Source organism: Mobula birostris, chromosome 14 (genome assembly GCF_030028105.1).
Source record: "Mobula birostris isolate sMobBir1 chromosome 14, sMobBir1.hap1, whole genome shotgun sequence".
NCBI lineage: Eukaryota > Metazoa > Chordata > Chondrichthyes > Myliobatiformes > Myliobatidae > Mobula > Mobula birostris.
Genome location: NC_092383.1, coordinates 1290564 through 1310504, shown reverse-complemented (window position 1 = coordinate 1310504; position 19941 = coordinate 1290564). Strand labels below are relative to the sequence as shown.

Sequence of the window (19941 nt, the reverse complement as noted above, 5' to 3'; positions counted from 1 at the left end):
CCGCTCCATGTTGACAAATACAGTTCTGTGCAAACAACACACATCAGAGTTGCTGGTGAACGCAGCAGGCTAGGCAGCATCTATAGGAAGAAGTACAGTCGACGTTTCGGGTCGAAGGGTCTTGGCCCGAAACGTCGACTGTACCTCTTCCTAGAGATGCTGCCTAGCCTGCTGCGTTCACCAGCAACTTTGATGTGTGTTGCTTGAATTTCCAGCATCTGCAGAATTCCTCGTGTTTGCAGTTCTGTGCAAAGGTTTTTGGCACCCTAGCTAGATATATGCCCAAGATATTTTTGCAGTACTGTGTGTATAAAATGCCTTTGAATTTTCCTTGGCCATTTCTGCCTTCTCAGTCCCCTGCTTGAGTTCTTTCCTACCATGTTTTACTCCTTAGGAACAATCTTGTCCGATCTCTGCTTTCTAAACCTTACATATGCTCCTTGTTCTTCTCCTAAATGTACAATGAGAGGCCAAGCCCTTTTCTCATTACCACCACCAGGAAACGGGTACAGGAACCTCAGGACCCACACCACCAGGTTCAGGAACGTTATTACCCCTCAACTATCAGGTCCCACACCGCCAGATTCAGGAACAGTTATTACCCCTCAACCATCAGGTCCCACACCACCAGATTCAGGAACAGTTATTACCCAACAACCATCAGGTCCCACACGACCAGGTTCAGGAACAGTTATTACCCCTCAACCATCAGGTCCCACACCACCAGGTTCAGGAACAGTTATTACCCCTCAACCATCAGGTCCCACACCACCAGATTCAGGAACAGTTATTACCCCTCAACCATCAGGTCCCACACCGCCAGATTCAGGAACAGTTATTACCCCTCAACCATCAGGTCCCACACCACCAGATTCAGGAACAGTTATTACCCCTCAACCATCAGGTCCCACACCACCAGATTCAGGAACAGTTATTACCCAACAACCATCAGGTCCCACACCACCAGGTTCAGGAACAGTTATTACCCCTCAACCATCAGGTCCCACACCACCAGGTTCAGGAACAGCTATTACCCCTCAACCATCAGGTCCCACACCACCAGGTTTAGGAACAGTTATTACTCTACAACAATCAGGTCCCACACCACCAGGTTCGGGAACAGTTATTACCCCTCAACCATCAGGTCCCACACCACCAGGTTCAGGAACAGTTATTACCCCTCAACCACCAGATTCGGGAACAGTTATTACCCCTCAACCATCAGGTCCCATACCACCAGGTTCAGGAACAGTTATTACCCCTCAACCATCAGGTCCCACACCACCAGGTTCAAGAACAGTTATTACCGTACAACCATCAGGTCCCACACCACCAGGTTCAGGAACAGTTATTACCCCTCAACCATCAGGTCCCACACCGCCAGGTTCAGGAACAGTTATTACCCCTCAACCATCAGGTCCCACACCGCCAGATTCAGGAACAGTTATTACCCCTCAACCATCAGGTCCCACATCACCAGATTCAGGAACAGTTATTACCCAACAACCATCAGGTCCCACACCACCAGGTTCGGGAACAGTTATTACCCCTCAACCATCAGGTCCCACACCACCAGGTTCAGGAACAGTTATTACCCCTCAACCATCAGGTCCCACACCACCAGGTTCAAGAACAGTTATTACCCCTCAACCATCAGGTCCCACACCACCAGGTTCAGGAACAGTTATTACCCCTCAACCATCAGGTCCCAAACCACCAGGTTCAGAAACAGTTATTACCCCTCAACCATCAGGTCCCACACCACCAGGTTCAGGAACAGTTATTACCCCTCAACCATCAGGTCCCACACCGCCAGGTTCAGGAACAGTTATTACCCCTCAACCATCAGGTCCCACACCGCCAGATTCAGGAACAGTTATTACCCCTCAACCATCAGGTCCCACATCACCAGATTCAGGAACAGTTATTACCCAACAACCATCAGGTCCCACACCACCAGGTTCGGGAACAGTTATTACCCCTCAACCATCAGGTCCCACACCACCAGGTTCAGGAACAGTTATTACCCCTCAACCATCAGGTCCCACACCACCAGGTTCAAGAACAGTTATTACCCCTCAACCATCAGGTCCCACACCACCAGGTTCAGGAACAGTTATTACCCCTCAACCATCAGGTCCCAAACCACCAGGTTCAGAAACAGTTATTACCCCTCAACCATCAGGTCCCACACCACCAGGTTCAGGAACAGTTATTACCCCTCAACCATCAGGTCCCACACCACCAGGTTCAGGAACAGTTATTACCCCTCAACCATCAGGTCCCACACCACCAGGTTCAGGAACAGTTATTACCCCTCAACCATCAGGTCCCACACCACCAGGTTCAGGAACAGTTATTACCCCTCAACCATCAGGTCCCACACCACCAGGTTCAGGAACAGTTATTACCCCTCAACCATCAGGTCCCACACCACCAGGTTCAGGAACAGTTATTACCCCTCAACCATCAGGTCCCACACCGCCAGATTCAGGAACAGTTATTACCCCTCAACCATCAGGTCCCACACCACCAGGTTCAGGAACAGTTATTACCGTACAACCATCAGGTCCCACACCACCAGGTTCAGGAACAGTTATCACCCCTCAACCATCAGGTCCCACACCGCCAGGTTCAGGAACAGTTATTACCCCTCAACCATCAGGTCCCACACCGCCAGATTCAGGAACAGTTATTACCCCTCAACCATCAGGTCCCACATCACCAGATTCAGGAACAGTTATTACCCAACAACCATCAGGTCCCACACCACCAGGTTCGGGAACAGTTATTACCCCTCAACCATCAGGTCCCACACCACCAGGTTCAGGAACAGTTATTACCCCTCAACCATCAGGTCCCACACCACCAGGTTCAAGAACAGTTATTACCCCTCAACCATCAGGTCCCACACCACCAGGTTCAGGAACAGTTATTACCCCTCAACCATCAGGTCCCAAACCACCAGGTTCAGAAACAGTTATTACCCCTCAACCATCAGGTCCCACACCACCAGGTTCAGGAACAGTTATTACCCCTCAACCATCAGGTCCCACACCACCAGGTTCAGGAACAGTTATTACCCCTCAACCATCAGGTCCCACACCACCAGGTTCAGGAACAGTTATTACCCCTCAACCATCAGGTCCCACACCACCAGGTTCAGGAACAGTTATTACCCCTCAACCATCAGGTCCCACACCACCAGGTTCAGGAACAGTTATTACCCCTCAACCATCAGGTCCCACACCACCAGGTTCAGGAACAGTTATTACCCCTCAACCATCAGGTCCCACACCGCCAGATTCAGGAACAGTTATTACCCCTCAACCATCAGGTCCCACACCACCAGGTTCAGGAACAGTTATTACCGTACAACCATCAGGTCCCACACCACCAGGTTCAGGAACAGTTATTACCCCTCAACCATCAGGTCCCACACCACCAGGTTCAGGAACAGTTATTACCCCTCGACCATCAGGGTTTTTTTTGCACAGTGGTTATTTGTCAGTCTTTGTATATGAATAGCATATTGCAAACTCTATTGTTTAATGTTCTTGTAAATACCTACAGGAGCATGAATCTCAAGGTGGTGTATAATTTATACTTACTTTGATAATACATCTACTTTGAACTTTGAAATCTCTTTCATAGAACCATAGAAACTACAGTGCAGAAACAGGCCCTTTGGCCGTTCTTGGCTGTGCCGAACCATTTTCTGCCTAGTCCACTGACCTGCACACGGACCATATCCCTCCGTACACCTCCCATCCACGTATCTGTCCAATTGATTCTTAAATGTTAAAAAAGAACCTGCATTTACCACCTCATCTGGCAGCTCATTCCATACTCCCACCACTCTCTGTGTGAAGAAGCCCCCCCTAATGTTCCCTTTAAAACTTTTCCCCCGTCACCCTTAACCCATGTCCTCTGGTTTTTTTCTCCCCTTGCCTCAGTGGAAAAAGCCTGCTTGTATTCACTCTATCTATACCCATCATAATTTTATATACCTCTATCAAATCTCCCCTCATTCTTCTACGCTCCAGAGAATAAAGTCCTAACCTATTCAACCTTTCTCTGTAACTGAGTTTCTCAAGTCCCGGCAACATCCTTGTAAACCTTCTCTGCACTCTTTCAACCTTATTTATATCCTTCCTGTAATTTGGTGACCAAAACTGAACACAATACTCCAGATTCGGCCTCACCAATGCCTTATACAACCTCATCATAACATTCCAGCTCTTATACTCAATACTTCGATTAATAAAGGCCAATGTACCAAAAGCTCTCTTTACGACCCTATCTACCTGTGACGACACTTTTAGGGAATTTTGTATCTGTATTCCCAGATCCCTCTGTTCCACTGCACTCCTCAGTGGCTTACCATTAACCCTGTATGTTCTACGTTGGTTTGTCCTTCCAACGTGCAATACCTCACACTTGTCAGTATTAAACTCCATCTGCCATTTTTCAGCCCATTTTTCCAGCTGGTCCAAGGCCCTCTGCAGGCTCTGAAAACCTTCCTCACTGTCTACTACACCTCCAATCTTTGTATCATCAGCAAACTTGCTGATCCATTTTACCACATTATCATCCAGATCATTGATATAGATGACAAATAACAATGGACCCAGCACTGATCCCTGTGGCACACCACTAGTCACAGGCCTCCACTCAGAGAAGCAATTCTCTACCACCACTCTCTGGCTTCTTCCATCGAGCCAATGTCTAATCCAATTTACCACCTCTCCATGTATACCTAGCGACTGAATTTTCCTAACTAACCTCCCATGTGGGACCTTGTCAAAGGCCTTACTGAAGTCCATGTAGACAATATCCACTGCCTTCCCTTCATCCACTTTCCTGGTAACCTCCTTGAAAAACTCCAACAGTTTGGTCAAACATGACCTACCACGCACAAAGCCATGTTGACTCTCCCTAATAAGCTCCTGTCTATCCAAATGCTTGTAGATTCTGTCTCTTAGTACTCCCTCCAATAACTTACCTACTACTGACATTAAACTCACCGGCCTATAATTTCCCAGATTACTTTTCGATCCTTTTTTAAACAACGGAACAACATGAGCCACTCTCCAATCCTCCGGCACTTCACCTGTAGACAGCGACATTTTAAATATTTCTGCCAGGGCCCCCGCAATTTCAACACTAGTCTCCTTCAAGGTCCAAGGGAACACTCTGTCAGGTCCCGGGGATTTATCCACTTTAATTTTCCTCAAGACAGCAAGCACCTCCTCCTTTTCAATCTGTACAGTTTCCATGGTCTCACTACTTGATTCCCTCAATTCCATAGACTTCATACCAGCTTCCTTAGTAAATACAAACGCAAAAAAAACTATTTAAGATCTCCCCCATTTCCTTTGGTTCCGCACATAGCCGACCACTCTGATCTTCAAGAGGACCAATTTTATCCCTTACAATCCTTTTGCCCTTAATATACTTGTAAAAGCTCTTTGGATTATCCTTCACTTTGACTGCCAAGGCAACCTCATGTCTTCTTTTTCATGTCTTCATTTTCCAAGGTTCCATTCCCTTCCTTACTCGTCCCTCCTCTTTACCGGAATTTTCCAGTTATGAAATCGGATCGGCTGCTCTCTAATTGTCTCACTCATGGAAGACGTGCACTTGCCCAATTACTTCTGCTCCTAATTAACTCTTGTCTGATGATGTCGCAAAGTAACACACACAAAATGTAACAGATTTCTTTGTGTTGTTACGTAACTTCATCTGATTGCATGCTTCCCAACTGACCTCTGGACATTCAAAGTTTCAAGTAAATTTATTGCCCAAGTACACATCTCACACCCTGTACAGTCCCTGAGATACAAGAAACGCAATAGAATCAATGAAAAACCACACCCAACTACACAGAGAAGCAATCAAAACTGCAAATAAACTTCAAACTGCAAACACAAAAAAAGAAATTAGCAATAAATATTGATAAGCTGAGTAAAGAGTCCTTGAAAGTGAGTCCCTTGGTTGTGAGAACATTTCAGTGATGGGGCAAGTGAACTTATCTCCTTTGGTTCAGGAGCCTGATGGTTGGGAGATAATAACTGTTCCTGAACCTGGTGCTGTGAGTCCATTTCCTGATGCTGGTAGCGAGAGGAGGACATGCCCTGTTTTAGTGGGGTTCTTGATGGATGCTGCTTTCCAGTGTAGATTTGCTCATTGCTACAGAGGACCTTCCCTGTGATGGACTGGGCCATATGCTCCACTTCTTGGGTGCTTTAACATTCAAGAGCACTGGTACTTCCTTACCAGTTCATGATACAACCAGTCACTGCACATCGATAGAAGTTTCTCAAAGTTTGAGATGACATGCTGAATCTTCACAAATTGCTAAGGAAGTAGAGACACTGTCATGCTTTCTTCATAATTGCACTTGGTCCCAGGACAGATACTCTGAGATGATAACACCGAGGAATTTAAAGTTGCTGACCCTCTCCACTTCTGATCTGGCGAGCAGGAAAGTTACGAGAAGTCCAGGTACGATCTCCAGAAAGCCATCTCATGGGCCAAGTGGCAATTCCGGACTAAACTTGAATCATCAAAGCATGCTTGAATACGATCATGTCTTATAAGTATTTGTTAAATAGGGGCCGTGCACAATTCTGATTTGATGGACTCAGCCATGAGAGCACAGAGGAACACCCGGAGTAACTTCTGAAATGCCCGGTTCGCTGCCGCTGCTACTGTGCGATCGAGAATCTCCGGAGGGAAGGCCCCAAAATCTCCATCTTTGCCTGCTGCTGGCGACCGGGGCTGGGGTCGAAGCGTTCAGCAGAGATGGTGCTAGGTGTCGGAGGGCTGGTTGGAACTCGAAGTTTTCGGACGACTCAGAGTTGGACTGTGGTCAGGTATGGCAGGGAGAGTTTTCTTCCTTCTCCCATTTGTGTGAGATGTGGGACTTTCGAGAGACTTTGAACTTTTTACCGTGCTCATGGCCTGTTCTTCATCAAGTTACGATATTGCTTGCACTGTTGTAACTATATGTTATAATTATGTGGGTTTCGTCAGTTTCCCGGTCTTGGTCTGTCCTGTGTTTCTGTGATATCACACCAGAGAAATATTGTATCATTTCTTAATGCATGTATTACTAAATGACAATAAAAGAGGACTGCGTGTCCTCATAATCTAATCTAATCCTCTCCGGTGATAGTAATGAGAAGAGATTGAGTGAGTATATCAGTAGAGGAAAACTGGTGAGGACAGACATAGAGAGTCCTCACACTGTCCTGTCATTCACTGGAGGTCGGAGGTATTGTACATCCCATGGTAATGTGAAAATGTTGGTTCAGAGGTTCAGAGGTTCAAAGGTCCAATGTCAGAGAAATGAAATGTTGGGATCAGGGAATTAGAAGGTGGCAATGGACTTTGGACCAGAGAGAAGGCTCTATCCAGGGACTCCACTCCAGTCCATTCCCACTTCCATCTGCTGCCAGCAGGCAACAGAGAAGGTGATCTGCTGTAGGACAGAGGTGATCTAGTGTGTGGGGTGAGCTGGTGTGGGGTGTGACCCAGTGTGTGGTATGTGATTCAGTGTATGTGGTGTGAGAGTGTGTGTGTGTGGTGACCCAGTGTGAGGTGATGGAATTACATCTTTTGAAAGGGATGACATAGGTTAGAGAATGTTGAATCTTTGTGGGAGGAGTTAAGAAACTGCAAGAGTTAAAAAAAAACATTATGGGTTTCATATATAGGCCTCCAATTAGTAGCCAAGATGTGGGGTTGAGTTTGCAAAGGGAGCTGGAAAAGGGTAATGTCACAATTGTAATGGGTAACTTCAATATGCAAGGGGATTGGGAAAATCAGGTAATCTTAGATTAGGTGCTGTGTAATAACCCAGATCTTATTAGGGAGCTTAATGTAAAGGGACCCTGAGGAGGCAGTGATGATGATATGACTGAATCCATACTGCAGTTTGAGAGGAAGAAGCTCAAGTCAGATGTACCAGTATCACAATGGAATAAAGAGAATTACAGAGGCATGGGAGAACAGCTTGCCCTGGTATATTGGAGGAGGATACTGGCAGGGATGATGGCAGAGCAGAGATGGCTGAAGTTTCTGGGAATAGTTCACAAGGCACAGGATAGATATGTCCCACAGAGGAAGTTCTCATATGGCAGGGATAGGCAACCATGGCTGACAAGGGAAGTTAAGGACTGCATAAAGCCAAGGAAAGGGCATATAGGTAGCAAAAGTGAGTGGGAAGTTGGTTGATTGGGAAACTTTTAAAATCCAACAAAAAGGAATTTAAAAAACTATAAGAAGGGAAAAGATGAAACATGAGGGCAGAGTAGCCAATAATATAAAGCAGGACACCAAAAGTTTTTTCAGTTATATAAAGAGTAAAAGGGAGGTGAGAGTTTATATTGGATCACTGGAAAATTATGTTGGGGAGGTAGTAATGGGGTCAAAGAAATGGCAGATGAACTTAATAGGTATTTTGCATCAGTCTTCACTGTGGAAGACATTAGCAGTGTGCCAGAGGTCCATGAGTGTCAGGGAGCAGGAGTGAGTGCCTTTGCTATTACAAGAGAAAAAGTGCTAGGCGATCTCAAAGGTCTTGAAGTCACCTGGACAGATGGACTACATACCAGAGTCCTGAGAGAGGTTGCTGAAAAGATAACAGATGCATTGAACAGATGCATCACTTGATTCTGGAATGGTCCTGGAGGACTGGAAAATTGTAAATGTCACTCCACTCTTTAAGAAGGGAGGAAGGCAAAAGAAAGGAAATTATAGGCTAATTAGCCTAACCTCAGTGGTTGGGAAGTATTGGAGTCTATAATTAAGGATGAGGTTTCGAGGTACTTGATAAAATAAGTCAAAGTCAACATGGTTTATATGAAGGGAAATCTTGCCTGACAAATCTGTTAGAGTTCTTCAAGGAAACAGCAAGTAGGGTGGACAAAGGAAAGGCAGTGGATGCCATTCACTTGGATTTTCAGAAGGCATTTGATAAGGTGCCACACATGAGACTGCTTAACAAGATAAAATTTGATGATGTTTCAGGAAAGATATTGGCATGGATAGCGGGATGGCTGACAGGCAGGAGGCAGTGAGTGGGAATGAAAGGGGCCTTTTCTGGTTGGCTCAGGGGTCAGTATTGGGACCACTATTTTACACATTGTTTGCCAATGATTGAGATAATGGAATTGATGGCTTTGTGGCAAAATTTTCGGATCATACGAAGATAGGAGAAGGGGTAGGTAGTGCTGAGGAAGCAATGTGATTGGAAGAATGGGCAAAAAAGTGGCAGATGGAATACAGTGTTGGGAAATGTATGATAATGAACTTTGGTAAAAGGAACAATAGTGCAGACTATTATCTAAATGGGGAGAAAATTCAAACATCAGATTTGCAAAGGGATTTGGGAGTCCTTGTGCAAGACTCCCAGAAGGTTAATTTACAGGTTGAGTCTGTGGTAAAGAAGGCGAATGCAATGCTTACATTTATTTCAAGGGGAATACTGTAGAATATAAAAGCAAGGAGATAATGCTGAGCCTTTATAAGACACTAGTTAAACTGCACTTGGAGTATTGTCAATAATTTTGGTCCCCATATCTCAGAACGGATGTGTTGGCATTGGAGAGAGTCCAGAGGTGGTTCATGAGGGTGATTCTGGTAATGAAGGGGTTAATATGAAGAGCATTTGGCAGCTTTGGGCCTGTACTAACTGGAATTTAGAAGAATGTGGTGGGAATCTCATTGAAACCTACTGAGTGTTGAAAGGACAAGATACAGTGGATGTGGAGAGAATGTTTCCTGTGGTGGGGTATCCAGAACTAGAGGGCACAGCCTCAAAAATTGAGGGGTGGTCTTTGAGAATGGAGGTAAAGAGGACTTTTTTTTTAGCTAGAGAGTAGTGAATCTGTGGAATCTTCTGCTGCAGACTGTGGTGGAGGCCAAATCTGTGTGTATATTTAAAGTTGGAAGTTGATTGTTTCCTAATCGGTCAGGGCATCGAAGGATCTGGCGAGAAAGCAGGTGTACGGGGTTGAGTGGGATCTGAGATCAGCTATGATAGAGCACACTTGATGGGCTGAATGGCCTAATCAGCTCCTATGTCTTGTGTTATCGGACTGTAGTTACAGTTTCACCGTGGTAACTGTTGGTGACAGGAAGCTGGGAGCGGTTTGGTGTGTCGGGAGTGTGTTCGGTGTCGCTGCCTGCCGCTCTCTAGCGGACTCCGCAGAGTTTCTCTGCGTCACCGGGTCCGAGGGGGAACTGTTTGCGGGTCGCTGCCAGAGGTCAGTCAGTGTTGGTTGTTTTTACAACCCTCCCCTCATTCCATAACCCACTCACTCGCGGCCGGAAACATTCCAGGCTCCGAGCGTGAGCGCTCAGTCCGCTCGGCCGCCCGGACTGTCACCCCTGACACCGGACAGAGTGAGGAGTGAGGCGGGCCTACCCCAGCTGTGTGGGTCCGGGGCCGCAGAGGCCCGGTTCGATTCCGCCCCCGCCGTCTCCCGTCTCCCTTCTGCCCCCTCTCCGCTCGCCCAGCGGCCGCCATACCGCCGTGTGTTCTGCGTTATGTGGCCGAGCCGCTAACCGACTGCCGGGAGCGCGGGAGAATAAGCGGACCGGTGGCCGGGGAGAGGGACTGGATATCCCCCTCGGTGGTGGGAGACCGGATCCCTCCACTTCGGTCTCCTTCCCGCCTCTGTTTTCATGGCCCTGGCGCTCGGAAACTCCTGCCGCCAAATTCGCTGCCGGACTCGCAAGTTACTAACGCCTACTAATTGGTGACTGGAAAGAATAAACTATCTCCAATCCGATCTATAATCTCATAAAATATAGGGAGCAGAAGTAGGCCATTCGGCCCATCGAGTCTGCTCTGTTATTTAATTGTGGGCTGATCAATTCTTCCAGTCATCCACACTCCCTTGCCTTCTCCTCATACCCTTTGATGCCCTGGCTAATCAAGAACCTATCTATCTCTGCCTTAAATGCACCCAATGACTTGGCCTCCACAACCACAGGTGGCAACAAATTCCACAGATTTACCACCCTCTGACTAAAGTAATTTCTCCGCATCTCAGTTCTAAAAGGACATCCTTCAATCCTGAAGTCATGCCCTCTTGTCCTAGACTCCCCTACCATGGGAAATAACTTTGCCACGTCTAATCTGTTCAGACCCTCTAACATTCAGAATGTTTCTATGAGATCCCCCTCATTCTCCTGAACTCCAGGGAATATAGCCCAAGAGCTGCCAGACATCCCTCATATGGTAACCCTTTCATTCCCGGAATCATTCTTATGAATCTTCTCTGAATCCTCTCCAATGTCAGTATATCCTTTCCAAAATAAGGAGCCGAAAACTGCACACAGTACTCCAAGTGTGGTCTCATGAGTGGCTTATAGAGCCTCAACATCACGTCCCTGCTCTTGTAGTCTATACCTCTAGAAATGAATGCCAACATTGTATTTGCCTTTTTCACAACCAACTCAACCTGGAGGTTAACCTTTAGGGTACCCTGCACAAGGACTCCCAAGTACCTTTGCATCTCCGCATTTTGAATTATCTCCCCAACTAAATAATAGTCTGGCTGTTTATTTCTTCCACCAAAGTACGTGACCATACACTTTCCAACATTGTATTTCATTTGCCACTTCTTTGCCCATTCCCCTAAACTATCTAAGTCTCTCTGCAGGCTTTCTGTTTCCTCAACACTACCTGCTCCTCCACCCATCTTTGTATAATCGGCAAATTTAGCCACAAATCCATTAATCCCATTGTCCAAATCATTAATATACATCGTAAAAAGCAGCGGTCCCCAACACCGACCCCTGTGGAACTCCACTGGTAACTGGCAGCCAGCCAGAACAGGATCCCTTTATTCCCACTCTCTGTTTTCTGCTGATCAGCCAATGCTCCACCCATGCTAGTAACTTCCCTGTAATTCCATGGGCTCTTATCTTGCTGAGCAGCCTCACATGCAGCACCTTGTCAAAGGCCATCTGAAAATCCAAGTACAACGCATCTACTGCATCTCCTTTGTCTACTCTGCTTGTAATTTCCTCAAAGAACTACAGTAGGTTTGTCAGGCAGGATTTTCCTTTCAGGAAACCATGCTGGCTTTGGCCCATCTTGTCATGTGCCTCCAGGTACTCCATAATCTCATCCCTAACTATTGATTCCAACAATTTCCCAACTACTGACGTCAGGCTAACAGGTCTGTGGTTTCCTTTCTGCTGCCTCCCACCCTTCTTAAATAGCAGAGTAACATTCGCAATTATCCAGTCATCCGGTACAATGCCAGAATCTATCGATTTTTGAAAGATCATCATTAATGCCTCTGCAATCTCTCCAGCTACTTCCTTCAGAACCTGAGGGTGCATTCCATCAGGTCTAGGAGATTTATCTGCCGTCAGGCCGTTAAATTTCCCGAGCACCTTCTCAGTGGTAATTTACACTGCACAAACTTCACTTCCCTGACACTCTTGAATGTCTGGTATAGTACAGATGTCTTCTACTGTGAAAACTGATGCAAAATACACATTCAGTTCCTCTGCCATCTCTGCATCTCTCATTACAGCATCTCCAGCGTCACTTTGTATTGGTTCTATATCTACCCTCAACTCTCTTTTACCCCTCATTTACTTAAAGAAGCCTCTTCATATCTTCTTTGATATTAGTCACCAATTTCCTTTCATAATTCATCCTTTCCTTCCTAATGACCTTAGTTTCTCTCTGCAATTTTTTAAAAGCTTCCCAATCCTCTATCTCCCCACTAGCTCTGGCTTCCTTGTATGGCCTCTCTTTTGCTTTTACTTTGACTCTGACTTCACTTGTCAGCCACAGTAGTATCCTTCTTCCCTTTGAAAATCTCTTCTTATTTGGAATATATCTGTCTTGCACTTCCCTCATTTTTTCACAAACTCCAGCTGTTACTGCTCTGCTGTCCTTCCTGCTAGTGTCCCTTTCCAGTCAACTTTGCCAGTTCCCCTCTCATGCTATTGTAATTTCCTTTATTCCACTGAAATACTGACACATTGGAACTTAGTTTCTCCTCAAATTTCAATGTGAACTGTATCATATTGTGATCACTGTTCCCTAAGTAACCTCGAATGCACGCAGCATAAGAAATAAAATGGACAATCTTGAAATTCAGCTACGGATTGGCAAGTATGACGTAATGGTATTCTCTGAAACCATTAAGGTTCCACTGTACCTTGAGCTCTCTTATCACCTCCGAATCATTGCACAACACCCAATCCAGCACAGCCGATCCCCTAGTGGGCTCAACAACAAGCTGTTCTAAAAAGCCATCCCTTAGACATTCTACAAATTCTCTCTTGAGGTCCAGTACTGACCTGGTTTTCCCAATCCATTTTCATGTTAAAATCCCCAACAATGATCATGACATTGTATTTCTGACACACCCTTTCTACCTTCTGATGTAATTTGTAATCCACATCCTGGCTGCTGTTTGGAGGCCTGTACACAACTGTCATTAGGGTCCTTTTACCCCTGCCATTTCTGAACTCAACCCATAGAGACTCTACACCCTCCGATCTCTTTCTAATGATTTAATATTATTTCTTATACACAGAGGCACACCACCCCCCTGCCTACGAACCTATCTTTCCGATACACCGTATATCCTTGAATGTTCAGCTCCCAATGGCAGCCATCCTTTAGCCAAGTTTCAGAGATGGCCACGTCATAATTGCCAATCTGTAGCTGAGTTTCAAGGTTGTCCATTTTATTTCTTATGCTGTGTGCATTCAAATATAACATTTTCAGTCCAGTATTTGTTGCTTTCTGTTTTAACTGGACCCTCTATTGTCCTGTAACTCATCCCACTGGCTGTGATAAAGCCTCATCTCCTGTCTGTCCTTTCTATCATCTCGGTTGCACGCTATCTTTGATTTATTTCTGTTTTCCCCTTCCTCAGCCCCATCCCCCTGCCAAATTACTTTAAACTCTCCCTAACAGCTCAATTAAATGTGCCTGCTAGGATATTGGACCCCTTTGGGTCCAGGTGTAACCCATCCTTTTTGTACAGGTCATACCTCCCCCAGAAGAGGCCCCGATGATTCAGCAACCTGAAACCCTGCCCCTACACCAGTCTCTCAGCCACACATTAATATGCCTGATCAGTCTATTCTCGTGCTTGTTAGCACGTGGCACAGGCAGCAATCCTGAGGTCACTACCCTGGAGGTCCTGCTTCTCAGCTTCCTACCCAACTCCCTGATTTCCCTCTTCAGGACCTCCTACCTTTTTCTACCCATGTCATTGGTACCAACATGTAGCAAGATTTCTGTCTGTTCACCCTCTCCCTTCAGAATACTCTGCACCCGATCCGAGACATCCTGTACCCTGGTACCTGGGAGGAAACACACCATGTGGGTATCTCTGACAAGCTGACAGAATCTCCTGTCTGTTCCCCTCACAATAGAATCCCTAATGACTACTACATTCCTCATCTTCCTCTTTCCCTGCTGCACCACGGAACCAGGCTCTGTGCAGAGACCCGATCGCCGTGATCGTCCTCTGTCAGGTCACACCCCCCCCCCCCCAAAGAACATCCAATATGAGATGACGATTACTGAGGGGGATGGTCACAGGGGTGCTTTCTACTATCTGAGCTCTTCCCTTCCCTGACCGTCACCCACTTATCTAACTCCTGCAGCCTCGGGGTGACTAACTCCCTGTAGCTCCTATCCATCTCCTGCTCACCTTCCCTAATAAGCTGTAGGTCATCGAACCGCAGAGAACCAAGTCTCTCAGGAGCTGCATCTCGGAGCACCTGGTTCAGATGTGGCCATCTGGGAGACTGGAAGATTCCCAGGATTCCCACATTTGACACCCAGAGCAAAGTACTAACCCTACAGACATGCTCTCTATTCCTCCGAAAAAATGCAGGGGGAAAAAAAACGAAGTCCACCTAGCCACCTACCTCACCGAAGCCCGAATGAGCCAAAGCCCCACCACTCTGCCCCAGACCACTCCGTTGATGACCGTTCTGTCGATGACCGCTCCACGAGGCAGTGTCTCCCTTTTATGCCTGAACCTTCCCAGCTCTCCAACTGAAAGTCCATACCCAACAGACTGGACAAACAACCAATGTGCAAAAGACAACAAACTGTGTAAAGACAAAGGAAAGAGAGAGAAAAGAAATACTAATAATAAATAAATAATGAGAAGATGAGATGAAGAATCATTGAATGACTCCCTAGGTTGTGGGAACAGTTCAGGGAAGTTGAATGAAGTTATCCCCACTAGTTCAGGAGCCTGAGGTGTTCCAATCCAGTGAATATACTCTCCACCAGACATCTACAGAAGTTTATTGAAGTTTTTGATGTCATGCTGAATCTTAAAATTTCTTAAAAAAAAAAGTAGAGGCTTTTTTAATAATTGCACTTAAGGAACTTGGGACAGTTCCACTGATCCAACTGGCCCAACCATAATCACAAACAACAGGAAACCTGCAGATGCTGGAAATTCAAGCAACACACATAAAAGTTGCTGGTGAACGCAGCAGGCCAGGCAGCATCTCTAGGAAGAGGTGCAGTTGACGTTTCAGGCCGAGACTCTTCGTCAGGACTAACTGAAGGATTTTTCAAATCCCTTACTCACTCTTCCTTCAGTTAGTCCTGAATCTTCTCCTATCATTTTGGATCTCCCCCTCCCCCTCCAACTTTCAAATCCCTTACTCACTCTTCCTTCAGTTAGTCCTGACGAAGGGTCTCGGCCTGAAACGTCGACTGCACCTCTTCCTAGAGATGCTGCCTGGCCTGCTGCGTTCACCATCAACTTTGATGTGCCCAACCATAATCACTACAGTTTAGTGACACTTTGATGACTTTGCACTACAATGCACTTTTTTGTTCTAATTGTGTTCTGTCTTGTAGTAATTGTGCATAATTCATGCCTTTTTGGTGAATGCCGTTTATCTGATGCTCTGTGCGGCAAGTTTGTCATTGCACCTGTGCAGACATAGCAAACTCATAGAACATAGGACACTACAGTACAGTACAGGCCCTTCAGCCCATCATATTGTGCTGGTCTTTTACACTGCTCCATGATCAAACATGCATCCACCACTCTCTATGTAAAATACTTAATTCTGACCTTCCCCCTAAACTTTCCTCCAGTCAGCTGAAAATTATCCCCGTTGTATTAGCCACTTGCACCCTGTGTGGCAACTGGATCATTGCACAACACCCGATCCAGCACAGCCAGACCCCTAGTGGGCTCAACAACAAACTCTTCTAAAAAACCATCCCACAAATTCTCTCTCGAGGTCCAGTACTGACCTGGTTTTCCCAATCCACTTTCATGTTGAAATCCCCAACGATTATCATGACATTGTCTTTCTGACACGCCTTTTCTATCTCCTGCTGTAATTTGTACTCCACATCCCAGCTGCTGTTTGGAGGCCTGTATATAACTGTCATTAGTGTCATTTTACCCTTGCCATTTCTTAACCCACCCCATAGAGACTCTACACCCTCCGATTCTATGTCATCCCTTTCCAATGATTTAATATTATTTCTTATACACAGAGTCACACCACCCCCTCTGCCTACTAACCTATCTTTCCGATACACTGTATATCCTTGGACGTTCAGCTCCCAATCGCAGCCATCCTTTTTGCCAAGTTTCAGAGATGGTCACAACATCATATTTGCCAATCTGTAGCTGAATTTCAAGGTCATTCATTATGCTGCGTGCATTCAAATACAACACTTTCAGTTCAGTATTTGTTCTTTCTGTTTTATCTGCACCACACCCCTGTAACTCATGCCACTGGCTGTGATTATGCCTTATCTCCTGCCTGTTCTTTCTATAATCTCTGTTGCATGCTATATTTATTTCTGTTTTCCCCTTCCTCAGCCCTATCACTCCGGTTCCCATCCCCCTGCCAAATTAGTTTAAACCCTCCCTAACAGCTCTATTAAATGTGCCCGCTAGGATATTGGACCCCTTTGGGTTCAGGTGTAACCTGTCCTTCTTGTACAGGTCATACCTCCCCCAGAAGAGGCCCCAGTGATCCAGGAATCTGAAGCCCTGCCCCCTACACCAGTCTCTCAGCCACACATTAATATGCCTGATCATGCTAGCACTAGCTAGCACGTGGCACAGGCAGCAATCCTGAGATTACTACCCAAGAGATCCTGCCTTTCAGCTTCCTACCCAACTCCCTGAATTTTCTCTTCAGGACCTCCTCCTTCTTTCTACCTATGTAATTGGTACCAACGTGTAGCAAGATTTCTGGCTGTTCACCTTCTCTCTTCAGAATACACTGCACCTGATCTGAGACATCCTGTACCCTGGCACCTGGGAGGCAACACACTATGCAGGTATCTCTATCATTTGACAGAACCTCCTGTCTGTTCCCCTCACTATGGAATCCCCTATGACTACCGCATTCCTCATCTCCCATCAATTACACAGAATATCGTTCAGCTTTTCAGTTTAACCTCTATGTGCATTTTCCAATCCTCCACCTCCTTTCATAGTCAGCGTCACACTGGATGGAAACAGGCGCTTCAGCTGGCCATAAAAACTAGAGCAGTACAACACAGGAACAGGGCTTTTGGCCCACAGTGTTGTGCCAAACTCGTTAAATTAGACCATAAGACATAGGAGCAGAATTAGTCCATTTGGCCCATCAAGTCTGCTCCGCCATTTAATCATGTCTGATCCTTTCTCTCCTTCCTCTGACCCACTCCCCAGCCTTCTCCCCGTAACCTTTGATGCTGTGTCCAATCAAAAACCTGTCGATCTCTTCCTGAAATACGGAGCTTGGGAGCTGAGGTGGTATGTCGAATTACCGGGCGACCGAGTAGTCTTTGGGGTACTGCAGGTCTGTGTCTTTATTGATGCTCTGATGCATGCTTGATCGCTCGGTGGGGGCGCCAGTGCTTTTTTTGCTGGTGGTGGGGGGAGAAGAGAAGTTTGTTTTTGCTGGGGGTGGGGACTTTGTGGTTTTAACATTTAACTGTCATTCATTCTTTGGGGCACTGCTCTGTTTTCATGGATGTTTGCAAAGAAAATGAATTTCAGAATGTATATTGTATACATTTCTCTGACATTAAATCTACCTGTTGAATACAACCTGGCCTCCAGAGCTGCCTGTGGTAACAAATTCCACAAATTCACCAAGCTCTGGCTAAAGAAATTTCTCAAAATCTGTTTTAAATGAACGCCCCTCTATCCTGAGGCTGTGCTGGCTTGTCCTAGACTCCCCCACCATGGGAAACATCTTTCCACATCTACTCTGTCTCGGCCTTTCAACGTTCAGAAGGTTTCAATGAGATCCCCCTCATCCTTTTGATTTCCAGCTAATGCAAACCCAGAGCCAACAAATGTTCCTTGTATGATAACCCTTTCATTCCCAGAATCATCCTTGTGAACCTCCTCTGAACCCTCTCCATTGCCAGCTCACCTCTTCTCAGATGAGGGGCCCAAAACTGTTCACAATACTCAAGGTGAGGCCTCACCAGTGCCTTATAAATCCTCAGTATCACATCCCTGCTCTTGTATTCTAGACCTTTTGAAATTATTGCTAAATTACTTATCAAATGGCTAATTAAACTAATCACTTCTGTCTTCACAATGTCCATATCCTTCCATTTTCTTCACATTCATGTACTGATCTAAATATTTCTGAAAAGGCCTGAATGTATTTGCCTTGACTACTGCTCCAGGCAGCAATTTCCAGATATCCACGAACATCATGTCCCCCTTGAACCTATGTCCTCTCACCTTCAATGCATGCCTTCTGATATTAGACATTTCAATCCTGGTAAACGACTGTGACACGTAATGTTGTAAACCTCCATCAGATCGTTAGGAAGGTTCAATCGTTAGGCATTCACATCGAAGTGGTAAAATGGATTCAGCAGTGGCTGGATGGGAGACGCCAGAGAGTAGTGGTGGATAACTGTGTGTCATATTGGAGGATGGTGTGTAGCGGGATCTGTACTGGGTCCAATGTTGTTTGTCATATACATTAATGATCTGGATGATGGGGTAGTAAATTGGATTAGTAAGTACGCAGATGATACTAAGATAGGTGGTGTTGTGGATGATGAAGTAGGTTTTCAAAACTTGCAGAGAGATTTAGAAGAGTGGGCTGAAAGATGGCAGATGGAGTTTAATGCAGAAAAATGTGAGGTGCTACATTTTGGTAGAACTAATCAAAATAGGACATACATGGTAAATGGTAGGGCATTAAAGAATGCTTTAGAACAGAGGGATTTAGGAATAAAGTGCATAGTTCCCTGAAGATGGAATCTCATGTGGATACGGTGGTGAAGAAAGCTTTTGGTATGCTGGCCTTTATAAATCAGAGTATTGAGTATAGGAGTTGGGATGTAATGTTGAAATTGTACAAGGCATTGGTAAGGCCAGATCTGGAGTATTGTGTACAGTTCTGGTCACTGAATTATAGGAAAGATGTCAATAAAATTGACAGAGTACAGAGGAGGTTTACTAAAATGTTGCCTGGGTTTCATCTCCTAAGTTACAGAGAAAGGTTGAATAAGTTAGGCCTTTATTCTTTGGAGCATAGAAGGTTGAAGGGGGACTTGATAGAGGTGTTTAAAATTATGAGGGGAATAGATAGAGTTGACGTGGTTAGACTTTTTCCATTGAGAGTGGGGAAGATTCAAACAAGAGGACATGAGTTGAGAGTTAGAGGACAAAAGTTTAGGGGTAACATGAGGGGGAACTTCTTTACTCAGAGAGTGGTAGCTGTGTGGAACGAGCTTCCAGCAGAAGTGGTTGAGGCAGGTTCTATGTTGTCGTTTAAAGTTAATTTGGATAGGTATATGGACAGGAAAGGAATGGAGGGTTATGGGCTGAGTGCAGGTTGGTGGGACTAGGATAGGGTAAGAGTTTGGCACGGACTAGAAGGGCCGAGATGGCCTGTTTCCGTGCTGTAATTGTTATATGGTTA

At 45.7% G+C, this 19941-nt stretch overlaps 1 protein-coding gene across 8 annotated transcripts in view; it reads left to right on the top strand.

The window, feature by feature from the left end:
- The first annotated feature begins 7146 nt into the window (after positions 1-7146).
- The window catches only part of sqor (sulfide quinone oxidoreductase), a 32576-nt gene continuing 19781 nt past the window's right edge, over positions 7147-19941 (top strand). The window contains exons 1-2 of one of the 8 annotated variants that reach the window (XM_072277926.1): positions 7147-7197; positions 17715-17844. The gene's annotated coding sequence lies outside the window, so the exon portion shown is untranslated. The other 7 variants (XM_072277928.1, XM_072277925.1, XM_072277924.1 and 4 more) reach the window with 7 other exon arrangements.